Source organism: Neoarius graeffei, chromosome 13 (assembly GCF_027579695.1).
Source record: "Neoarius graeffei isolate fNeoGra1 chromosome 13, fNeoGra1.pri, whole genome shotgun sequence".
NCBI lineage: Eukaryota > Metazoa > Chordata > Actinopteri > Siluriformes > Ariidae > Neoarius > Neoarius graeffei.
In genome coordinates, this window is record NC_083581.1 from 77,811,354 (window position 1) to 77,824,452 (window position 13,099).

Here is a 13,099-nt window from a genome sequence, read left to right on the forward strand (position 1 = left end):
AGTCCGGCTGAGGGCTGTCCACAGAGGTGGATGAGAGAGCGACTTGAGGACGAGAGATGCAGCATTGAAAGCATGTGGGTGACCATTGGAAAATTTCCTTAATCTGACATGAGCTTAAGGGGTCATGAAGTTGAAGCCAAGGGTAACCAAGAATGATATCATGACTTACAGTTGTGGTGACATAAAGGGAGATGAGCTCTGAATGCAGTATGTCCACTTGGATGTGAATTAGGGTGGTACACATGGTAACAAAACCCTCTCCTATGGGTCCTCCATTGATGGTTCTAATGCTGAGTGCACTTTGAAGAGGGGTTGTTAGCAGGTTGAACTTCTGAGTGACTGAGATGCTGATAAAATTCCCCTCTGCCCCGAATCAATACAAGTAGAAAGGACGTGTGCGGAAGATGCCAATTTTAATAACACTGGAACCTTGAATGGTTTAGAATTTAACTTTCTTACTGGACTCACATTGCATGCTGGACCTTCTGTTGGAGCTGCATGGGGTGGACGGATGGGACAGTGGTTCAGCTGGTGTTCGGAGCTCCCGCAGTAGAAGCACAGGCACTCTCTTTTCCTCATTGAACATTCTAAGCGTGTTAACTGGGTGCATGACACTTCCATGGGTGGACTGTCCTCAGAAGTTTGAACTGGCTTGATGCTTTCCTGAATGGAGGATCGATGCGCTAACAGATGATCAAGGTGAATGTCTAGGTCAATGAGAGAGTCCAGTGTGAGTTGTTCATCTCTGCAGGCAAGTTCGCTCAGAATCTCACAACGCAGACCTTGACAGAAAACAGCCTTCAGAGCAGGATCATTCCATCCACTGGCTGCCACTAGTGTTCTGAAATCTAGGGCATACTCAGCTACATTTCTGGAACATTGTGATATGGTGAGTAAACTTTCATCTACTACAATTCCCTCACATTCATGGTTGAACACTCTTTTGAACTGAGTGAGGAACTCAGAGTTGTGCTTTACTTTATCGGAGTGCTTTACCAGTGAGGAAGGAAAGAAACTTAGCAATCTTGTGTTCATCAGACAGATTAGGCAAAGTAGCAAAATACATGGGACATTGGAGTAGAAAACCTTTACAAGCGAGAGTGTCTCCAGTGAATTTTTCCGGAACAGGAAGTTGCAGCGCTGGGCTCGGAGAAGACTCGAGACGCGTTAGGAGGGCCTGCAACATCACAGTAGCTAGTTGCACCATACGAGTGTTAAGGTCTGCTAGCATCTGCTGATGTTCTCCCAGTAAGCGTCCCTGGGCGTGAAGAGCAGTCTGCTTCACCTTTTCCACTACATCCATGGTGGCGAAGTATCCTGTAAGGGTGCAGGCACTTACGGATGTATGTGCAGAGGATAGCGGGGTGCAAACTGTGACAAAGTCAAAACGTGAGACAGGAATCGAAGTCAGGGAACTAATGAGGTTCGGATGATCGGCAAACAATGTAGTAGAGGAAAGACAAAGAACATAAACGTGAAAAGGAATACCAAGAGTCAGAAAACGAGAGGCAATCAGAAATAACAAGGCTTGGTATGAACTGGAAATAGCAGAACGATACTTCACACTGCAGATAAGTGGGTGAGTGGCTTAAGTAGGGAGAGAGGTGATTAGGAAGATGAGTGACAGCTGTAATCAGTAGTCAGGAGACAGAGGGTGCTGCGAATCTTGGAGAGTGTAGTTCAAAGTGTCCATGTTTGTAGTCTGAACATTCTCAGCGGGTTTACTGACAACCTGAAACACTTCATCACTTGGTATCTTCAGTCCCTAAACATCTTTTAAGTGTTGGGAGAAGGAATAGAAGCATTATTTTCAGCCCCTCCTTGAATCGCCACCTTAACGTGGTGGAGGGGTTTGAGTGTCTCAGGGATTCTAGGAGCTATGTTGTTGGGGGCAATTGCCCCTGGTAGGCTCTCCCAAGGCAAACAGGTCCTAGATGAGAGGTCAGATGAAGAGCGGTTCAAAAAGGACCCTTATGAAAGAAAACCGGTATCTGAGTACCCTTGCCCGGACCAGGGATACTGGGGCCCCACCTTGGAGCCAGGTCTGGGGGAGGAGCTCGTCGGTGAATGCCTGGTGGTCAGGCCTATATCTGTGGGGCCCGGCCAGGCCCAGCCTGAATGAGCAACACAGAACCACTTTCCTGTGGACCCACCACCTGCAGGAGGTGCCATAAGGGTCTGGTGCACTGTGGATCGGGTGGCAGCCAAAGGCGGAGGCCCTGGTGTACTGATCCCCGGCTGACAAAACTGGCTTTTGGGACATGGAATGTCACCTCTCTGGTGGGAAAGGAGCCTGAGCTTGTGCGTGAGGTTGAGTGGTACTGACTAGATATAGTTGGGCTCACCTCAACGCATAGCTTGGGCTCTGGAACCAATTTCCTGGAGAGGGGCTGGACTCTCTTCTATGCTGGAGTTGCCAAGGGTGAGCGGTGCCGGGCAGGGGTGGGGCTATTGGTAGCCCCTCAGTTTGGTGTGCTAACATCGGAGTTTTCTCCAGTGAATGAGAGGGTTGTTTCCCTGCGCCTTCAGGTCAGAGAACAGACTCTGACTATCATTTGTGCTTATGTGCCAAATGGTAGTTCGGAGTACCCAGCCTTCTTGGAGTCCTTGAGTGGGGTGCTAGACAGTGCACCATGAGGGGACTCCACTGTTTTACTGGGGGACTTCAATGCTCACGTGGGCAATGACAGTGAGACCTGGAGGGGTGTGAGTGGGAGGTACAGCCTGCCTGATCTGAACCTGAGTGGTGTTCAGTTGTTGGACTTTTGTGCCTTGCACGGTTTGGCGATAATGAACACCATGTTCGAGCATAAGGGTGTCCATAAGTGCATGTGGCACGAGGACACCCTAGGCCGCAGATCGATGATTGACTTTGTAGTCATTTCATCTGATCTGCGACCATATGTCTTGGACACTCGGGTGAAGAGAGGAGCAGAGCTGTCAACTGATGACTACCTGGTGGCGAGCTGGATCAGATGGAGGGAGAGGAGGCCGGACAGACTGGGCAGGCCCAAACAAGTAGTGAGGGTATGCTGGGAATATCTGGCAGAGGCTCCCGTCCGTTGGATCTTCAACTGCATACCGGGGGAGGATGGGGACAATGAGTCCGAGTGGACCATGTTCCGCACCTCCATTGCTGAGGCAGCCATGCAGAGCTGTGGCTGCAAGGTTGTTGGTACTTGTCATGGCAGTAATCCCCAAACTTGCTGGTGGATACCTGTGGTGAGGGGAGCTGTCAAGCTGAAGGAGGAGTCCTATTGGGCTTGGTTAACCTGTGGGTCTCCAGAGGCAGCTGACAGATACCAATGGGCCAAGCGGAATGCAACTTTGGCAGTCACTGAAGCAAAAACTCGTGTGTGGGAGGAGTTCAGTGAGGCCATGGAAAGTGACTTTTGGTTGGCCTTGAAGAGATTCTCGCAAACCATCTGGTGGCTCAGGAAAGGAAAACAGTGCTCTGTCCCTACTGTTTACAGCGAGGATGGAGTGCTGTTGACCTCAACTGGGGACATCATCCAACAGTGGAAGGAATACTTTGAGGATCTCCTCAATCCCACCTTCATGTTGTCCGAGGAGGACACAGAGTCTGAGGGTGCTTGGGAGGACTCGCCCATCACAGGGGCTGAGGTTGCCGAGGTGGTTAAAAAGCTCATCGGTGGCCAGGTTCCAGGGGTGGATGAGATTTGTCCTGAGTTCCTGAAGGCTCTGGATGTTGTTGAGCTGTCTTGGTTGACATGCCTCTTCAACATTGTGTGGAGGTTGGGGACAGTGCCTCTGGATTGGCAGACTGGGGTGGTGATACCCCTTTTTATAAAGGGGGACCAGAGAGTGTGTTCCAACTATAGGGGGATCACACTTCTCAGCCTCCCTGGGAAAGCCTATGCTGGAGTGCTGGAGAGGAGAGTCTGGTCAATAGTTGAACCTCGGATTCAGGAGGAACAATGTGGTTTTCAACCTGGTCATGGAACACTGGACCAGCTCTTTACCCTTGCAAGGATATTGGAGGGTGCATGGGAGTTTGCCCAATCTGTCTACATGTGTTTTGTGGACCTGGAGAAGGCTTATGACCATGTTCCTTGGGGGGGGGGGGTGCTTCAGGAGTATGGGGTTCAAGGCCCACTACTGCAGGCCATTTGGTCCCTGTATCACCGGAGCAGGAGTTTGGTTCGCTTTGCCGGCAGTAAGTCGGACTCATTCCCAGTGCATGTTGGACTCCGCCAGGGCTGTCCTTTGTCACCGGTTCTGTTCATAACTTTTATGGACAGAATTTCTAGGTGCAGCCAAGGGGTGGAGGGTGTCTGGTTGGTGGCATCAGGATCACGTCTCTGCTTTTTGCAGATGATGTGGTCCTGTTGGCTTCATCAATCTGTGACTTACAGCATGTGCTGGGATGGTTTCCAGCTGAGTGCGAAGTGGCTGGGATGAGGACCAGCACCTCCAAGTCCGTGGCCATGGCAGTCAGCCGGAAATGGGTGGAGTGCCTACTCCAGGTCAGAGGGGAGTTGCTACCTAAAGTGGAGTTTAAGTATCTCGGGGTTTTGTTCACGAGTGAGGGTAAGGGGGAGCAGGAGTTGGACAGACAGATCGGGGCAGCGTCAGCAGTGATGCGGACGCTAAACTGGTCTGTTGTGGTAAAGAGCGAGCTGAGCCAAAAGGCAAAGCTCTCAATTTACTGGTCCTTCTACATTCCCACTCTCACCTATGGTCACGAGCTATGGGTAGTGACCAAAAGTATGAGATCACGGATACAAGCGGTAGAAATTAGTTTTCTCCACAGGGTGGCTGGGCTCTCCCTTAGAGGCAGGGTGAGAAGCTTGGTCATTCGGGAGAGACTCGGAGTAGAACCACTGTTCCTCCACATTGAAAGGAGTCAGTTGAGGTGGTTCGGGCACCTTGTTAGGATGCCCCCTGGACGCCTCCCAAGGGAGGTTTTCTGGGCATGCCCCACTGGGAGGAGACCCTGGGGCAGACCCAGGGCATGCTGGAGAGATTACATCTCTCGACTGGACTGGGAATGCCTCGGTATTCCCCCGGAAGAGCTGGTGGAGGTGGCCAGGGAGAGGGAAGTTTGGGCTGCTCTGCTTAGGCTGCTACCCCGCGACCCAGATCCAGATAAGCGGTAGAAGATGGATGGATGGATGGATGGATGGATGGATGGATGGCATTATTTTCAGTTCAATTCCAACATACCATTCCAGCTTTTTCTGATTTGGGGTTGTCACATTTTTGAAAGAAGTCTCCAGTTAGGATTTTTGGGCTTTGTAATAGCAATATAACTGTTAGCTTTAAGTTTTCAGACATGGAAAAGTCTTCAAGACAGAGGACATTTTCTGTGTTGTGGTTTTAGCATGACAGAGATGGTTTTTGTCATAGCATGACAAAGCTGCATTTTTCTTGTCTTTTTAACTTCATGAGAGAGAAAAAAGACAACCTATTGAGAGAGTAACTGTTCATCACCACTAGAACATAGTGATATCAGGAATTTGTTTTGTGGATCAAATCAAATCAAGTTTATTTGTATAGCGCTTTTAACAATAAACATTGTCGCAAAGCAGCTTTACAGAATTTGAACACCTTAAAACATGAGCTAATTTTATCCCTAATCTATCCCCAATGAACAAGTCTGTGGTGACGGTGGCAAGGAAAAACTCCCTCAGACAACATGAGGAAGAAACCTTGAGAGGAACCAGACTCAAAAGGGAACCCATCCTCATTTGGGCAACAACAGACAGCCTGACTATAATATTAACAGTTTTAACAGGTATAACCCTCAGCTGTCCTCATAGGGCCCTCCTTCACAGGAGCGGTGTGATAAAACTCCGACCAGACACAGGGCACCAGGGTGGATCAAGCAGGTCCGAGGGGCAGAAGAGGCCAGCATCTCAATCCCAGGATCAACATGTAACTCAGAGGGACAGATTGGGGGGGAAGAGAGAGAGAAAGAAAACACAGGTTGTTAGGTATGCCCTAAAAATGACAAGTATTAAATCTGTGTGGTAGACTCGCAGAGACGAGAGTCTTTACATCAGGCATAACACACAACAATGGCATGTTAATATGGTAAAAAATATCATGACCTGCTCTGGCTGGATGCTTGATTGGGTGATGGGAGCACACTCCTCAGCAATGATGAGATGCAGATGGGACCCTTAGGGCTGGCCAAGACAATTCAATTACATTTCACCGGGTCTGGGACATGCAACAGAATGTCTGACGGCCGATTCCCTGCAGGCTACGATAGTCAATCGAGGTCTCCACCCTCTCCACCAAAAGATTTCCTGTTGACTCCATGTAACTCAGAGGGACAGATTTGGGGTGGGGGGGAGGGAAAGAAAACACAGGTTGTTAGGTATGCCCAATGTCACCTGAATAAGTAGGAGCAGTATACATATTGCACCGAGTACAAGCAGGGACTCTGGCAACTAACTATGACAGCATAACTAAAAGGAGAGAGCCAGAAGGTAACACAGGCATGAGGGAGCCCCGGGACATAAAGCAGCCAGCCACTACACCGTCAACAAACTCGAGTGAGCAAGCGAGTGGGGACTGACAGCATCCATACATCCCAGTTTACCAAAACACTCTATGTCTGAGGACCCTCCAGATCTACTCCTTTACCTCATAAACACCATTAACACAAGGCTTGACTAAACAGATATGTTTTCAGCCGAGACTTAAATGCTGAGACTGTGTCTGATTCCCGAACACTACTTGGAAGGCTGTTCCATAACAGTGGGGCTTTGTAAGAAAAGGCTCTGCCCCCTGATGTAGCCTTCACTATATGAGGTACCAGCAGATAGCCTGCACCTTTTGATCCAAGTAGGCGTGGCGGGTCATAGAGGAGCAGAAGTTCACTCAGGTACTGTGCTGCGAGACCATTTAGTGCTTTAAAGGTCAATAGTAGTATTTTATAATCAATACGAAATTTGATTGGGAGCCAATGCAGTGTGGATAAGACAGGCGTGATGTGGTCATATTTTCTAGTTCTAGTAAGGACTCTTGCTGCTGCATTTTGAACTAACTGGAGCTTGTTTATGCACTTATTGGAACATCCAGACAGTAAGGCATTACAATAATCCAACCTGGAGGTAACGAAACCATGGACTAATTTTTCTGCATCATGTAATGACATTAAATTTCTTATCTTTGCAATATTTCTGAGATGAAAGAAAGCTATCCAGGTGATGTTATCAATGTGAGTTTCGAATGAAAGACTGGGGTCAATAATCACTCCGAGGTCTTTTACTGCTGCACGTGAAGAAACAGAAAGGCCATCCAGAGTCACTGTGTAATCAGAAAACTTACTTCTAGCTGTATGTGGTCCCAGCACAAGTACTTCAGTCTTGTCAGAGTTAAGCAGAAGGAAATTAATAAGCATCCAGTTTCTAATGTCCTTAACACATTCCTCAATTCTATTAAGCTGGTGTCTCTCATCAGGTTTTGCAGAGACATACAACTGTGTGTCATCAGCATAACAGTGGAAACTAATACAATGTTTATGAATAATATCACCCAGAGGTAACATATATAGAGAAAAAAGCAGTGGACCCAAGACAGAACCTTGTGGAACACCAAACTTTACCTCAGTACGTCTAGAAATATCACCATTTATATCAACATACTGATAACGATCAGTTAGATAAGACCTGAGCCAGGAGAGGGCCATTCCCTTAACTCCCACAACATTTTCTAGTCTATCCAGAAGAATGGAATGATCAATGGTATCAAATGCTGCACTAAGGTCAAGCAACACAAGCAGCGAGACACAGCCCTGATCAGATGCCAACAGTAGGTCGTTTACTACTTTAACCAGTGCTGTCTCTGTGCTATGATGAGGTCTAAATCCTGACTGATACATTTCATGGATGTTATTCCTATGTAAATATGAGCATAACTGCTGTGCCACAGCTTTTTCAAGGATCTTGGAGATAAAGGGGAGGTTTGATATTGGCCGATAATTGGACAGCTGACAGGGATCAAGGTCAGGTTTTTTAATCAGGGGTTTGATAACTGCTAGTTTAAAGGATTTGGGTACATAGCCAATCATAAGAGAAGAATTTATTATTTTTAGAAGCGGTTCAATTACTCCAGGCATTATATGTTTGAATAGATGTGTCGGTAAGGTATCTAGTACGCAAGTTGAGGCTTTTGATGTAGAGATTAATGAAAGTAATTCAGTTTCTTTTAGGGGAGTAAAACATTCTAACTGATGATCTGATACAGTTATATTGTTAACTACAAGGTCACTTTCATTGTCTAACCTCAAATTAGTAGTTTGAATTTTGTCGGATATTCTCAATTTTGTCATTAAAAAAATTCATGAAGTCGTTGCTACTGCAGGTGTGCATGTGTTGATAGTGGACTTATTCCTGGTTAATTTTGCTACAGTATTAAATAGGAATCTAGGATTATTTTTGTTATCTTCTATTAGGGAGGAGAAATATGTTGATCTCGCAGCACTAAGAGCTTTTCTATACTTCAGGAAGCTCTCCTTCCAAGCTAATTTGAACACTACCAATTTTGTTTGACGCCATTTACGTTCCAATTTTCGAGTGGTCTGTTTTAATGTGCGAGTGTCATCATTATACCAGGGTGCTAATTTTTTGTCTCTGACCATTTTCCTTTTTAGAGGAGCTACATTATCTAAAGTATGGCGGAATGTTGACTCTAAGCATTCAGTTGCCTGATCAAGTTCTGCAGGGGCTGACAGTGACCCAATCAAAGTTGACAGCTCTGGGAGATCATTTATAAAGCTCTGTGCAGTAGTTGACATGAAAGTACGTTTAATACAGTAGCGTGGTGAGGTGCATATATTATTACTCAGACATATTTTGAATGAGATGAGACAATGATCTGAGATAACTTCAGACTGTGGAAGTGTGATTATATTGTCTACGTTTAATCTGAATGTTAGTATTAGATCAAGGGTGTGACCACCATTATGGGTCGGTCCTATGACATTCTGCTTAATCCCGACTGAGTCTAAGATGGACACAAACGCTGTTTTTAAAGGGTCTTCTGGGTTATCGAAGTGAATATTAAAATCTCCGACAACTAAAGCTTTGTCTAAGGAAATAACCAGATCTGAGATAAAATCTGCAAATTCAGAAAGAAACTCAGAATACGGCCCCGGGGGCCTGTAAATAATAAACAACGGAATTAACTGGGTAGACTTATTTTTCGAGGCTACATACATTATATGAGTATGAAGAACTTCAAATGTATTAAATTTATAACCAGGTTTTTGTGTTGCACCTAGATAATCATTATAAATAACCGCGACGCCTCCTCCTCTGCCAGTTAGACGAGGCTGGTGTATATAACTGTATCTAAGAGGACTCGCTTCATTTAATGCTATATATTCATTTGGCTTAATCCATGTTTCTGTTAAACACAGTACATTAAACTCCTGATCAGTAATGAGTTCATTAACCATTAGCGCTTTAGATGTAAGAGATCTAATATTTAATAGCCCCACCTTTAGATCAAAGGTGCTGGCAGCAGCTGTACAGTCAGTATGATCTAATTTTATATTGATTAGGTTACTGGAACAAACTCTCTGAAAATTTCTACCTTTTTGTTGAGCTCAGGGAACAGACACAGTCTCGATGTAGTGGACCCTGAGTGACGACTCTGTGCAGCTAGCAGACAGTCGGTTTAGCCTGTTCGTCTGCTCCCTGGCCTTGGCTCTGGATTGTCAGAAATTAACTAGGCCTGTTCTGAGACTATGACCTATGTTGCAGGAAATGAGAGCAGCACCTTCCCAAGTGGGATGGATACCGTCCCGCCCTAACAGGCCAGCAGTGCCCTCAAAATTAGCCCAATTATCTATAAATGTTTTGCTCACTGTGTGGTTGTAAGTGGGAGGGTCTACTAGGTCATGTTTGTCAAAGATGGTAAGCGCAAGTGAATGAGAGGGTGGTTCACTTACCTGGTTGATTCATGGTGTAGCCAGTAAGATCTTCCATGCAAAACCGAAACGGGTAGTTGTTATCCAATGAGGTGCGCTTAGAGATTTTAAATGGGAACGCGCTTAGCTGTCCAACATGGCGTCTCGTTGAGAGAGCAAAGCACCACCAGTGAGTAACTCCTCTCCTTCACTTTGCTGCGGTTTTTACTGTGTTTTGAATTGTCACTATTTTGTGAATGGCTGATAAACTGTTTCTTGGTTGCGCTGTAGATATTGCTGTGTTTAAATGATCGGTGTTGTCGGTGTTGTAATGTTTATGGTTAACTTCGCAAATGTTCTGAATTGTAGTGATCAGACCTTCGGGTTGCGGTGGCTGTTGGGTAATGTAGTTGGCTTCTGGTTTTGCGTCTTGTCTGTGAAGCGGATGAGAAATGTAGATGGTTAATTAAATTGATTTATGGGTTGTTGCAGTTGCTACTTATACTTCAGGTAATGTTGCTCCCCTGGAATGATAAAAAAAAAACTGCTCTGTTGATATGGGTAACTATTTATTGTGACATTTCATGAGAAGTAATGCTATTGCTAATATATTGGTTTATTTTAAATAACTGATTTTTTGCTGTGAAGTATTTGTTGTGGATACCAAACAATGAGGTGGCTATTATGCAATAATATTTGTATGTGCATTGATGCCAGCTTTGCTTTCTGTCCTGTAGTTACAGTGTTTTTCGCTCAATGCTTTTGAAGTCACTGTGCTATGTGGTGATGCAATGCAATGTTTGATTTTCTATTGATGTGAAATACACATGAATATTTATATTGGTATTTGTAAATGAATTTTAACAATTTTTCTCTGGATTTATCTATCAAAATGGCAGTTTATATTGCGATCTTTTATGTGTTTTATAGGTTTATAACCTATATGTGGATACCTGTTGTGGAAACAAATAAATCAAAGGAAATAAAACCCACATGAGTTGTAACTTAAGCTCTTTGCTCTCTTGACGCCCCTTTCGGTGGGGAGAAAAGCAAACGTAACCGAACAGTTATAAACTGCGGTGAAAACCACCAAGCCATCGTGGTAATAAAGAAGAAGAAAAGGAAAATCACCTTTTGAAATTCTCCTCCTTTACTTCCAAAAATGGAATCAGCTGACATCACTGCCCTGAAAGGAAAGCGGACCACGGCACAGGCCACATTCACCAGGAGAGCCAACAAACTATCCCTTACTGTGGACATCCTGGAAAAAGGAGCACTCATGGAGGAAATGCGTGTACTTAGCGCTGACTTCAACAGGGCATATGATGCTGCCTCAACATTGTTGGAGGCCTTAGTAGAGGTCAAAGGTGGCAAAAGTGAAGCAGCTAAGACCAATGAAAAAATTGGGCAGATTGTTACTGTGTACCGTGACTCACTCCAGTTGGCCAGGGATACCCTGTGGATCAAGTTTGCCAGCCCTGAAATTCAGCTGCATCTTGAAGGCACAGAGGAGAAATGTAAGGAGGTGGAAGTTACCGGTGTCGATGACATGCCGGAGCTCGAGTTTGAATCCCATCGTGAAAGCCTCTTAGAAGCTATCCATGAATTCGAGCAGAAGGTGTTAGCCTGGGAACGGATTGTCTCTGACAAAGTCACCCCCCATAAGCAACTCCTCTACAAATTCAGGAGCAGAGTACGGGACTGGGAGCTGAGCTGGAAGAAAGCGAGCCGCACACTTAAACCTAAACCAGAGCCCAACTCCAGACCCCAGTCATCTAACATTTCTGCCATCTCAAAGCCACAAGTCAGTCTCAAAAGGACACGGCTGCCCGTATTTTCGGGCAATATGACTGATTACTATCGTTGGAAGGCTGAGTGGACAGAATTAGAGACTCTTGGTAACCCTCTGAGGACTGCCGGGGTCACTCGTTTTCATCTACTAGCCAGCCTTACTGAAAAGGTGAAGAGAGACCTGGTTCTTTCCAGTTGTGCGACTATGGAGGAAATGTTCAAGCGACTGGATAATCGCTTTGGCAATAAAGCTAAGATTGTTTTAAAAATTGCAGAGGAGGTTGAGGACCTACCCGCTGTAAAGGGAAATAACCCCCGGAAGGCGATTGAACTCATCCAGGCAGTGGAGCGAGCCCTGAGCAATCTGGCCATCCTGGGAGAAGAGGACATTGTAAAGAACCGCCTCGTTGCCCAAACACTGGAAAGAAAGTTGCCCAGCTCACTAAAAGAAAAGTGGATTGAGTACAAGGCAGAGCCACTAAATGAATTCAGCCCACAAAACCATTTTGACTGCCTCCTATTGTTCCTCCAGAAACAAGAGGCAATGTTGGAGGAATTGGATCAGCTGGAGGAAGGTCTTGGTGGAGGGAATCCCTCGGTAAAGACACCGGTGGACAAAGTAGCCAAAAAGGCATTTTCCAAGGCCACCTCTGGCCAAAGGGGGTCTTCATCAAAGCCACTGGCAGATGCGTGCACGGCCTGCTCTGAGACAAAACACGCTGGTAGGCTTTTTGCATGCTCCATTTTTAGAGGGATGGATCTCCAGGCAAAGAAGACCCATCTCAACGCATACAGACTATGCTTTCAATGCCTTGGTTCTCATGCGCAGAGTGCTTGTAGCAACAAGAAGTTTGTTTGCACTAAAGCAGACTGTCGATCTGATGAGCTCCATCATTACTTACTCTGTCCCAAAGCTATGCTGATGGAAAACACCAAGAAGGGGGCCAATAGTAAAGGTTTAGGTCTCACCAGTCGTCAGGAAGAGCTTCTGGCTAAAGTTGCCCCAGAATTGAGGGAGGAGTTCCGGAAAGCGTTCTCAAATAAAACCTCTGCCATAACTTGCTCTGCCGGAAAATTGCCACAAGAGTATCCGGTAGTGCTGATGCTCCTCGAAGTTACAACCAACTCTGGCCAGCTCATTGGCACTCTAATAGACCTCGCCTCTGATACAAACTATATCACTCACTGTGCTGCTCAGCAGCTCGGACTGAATGGTGAGAGCATTCAGCTAATAGTGCATGGCGTCGGAGGAATGACCAAGACGGTTGGAACCAAGAGGTATAGCATCCGTTTAAGAGTGAGGACGGCAAAGGGTACAGTGGCAGAGCATAAGTTGATCTGCTACGGACTGGATAGCATTGCTGAGGTTTGCCACCCAGTTATACCAAAGCAATTGCAGAAGATATTCCCTGATGTTTCTTT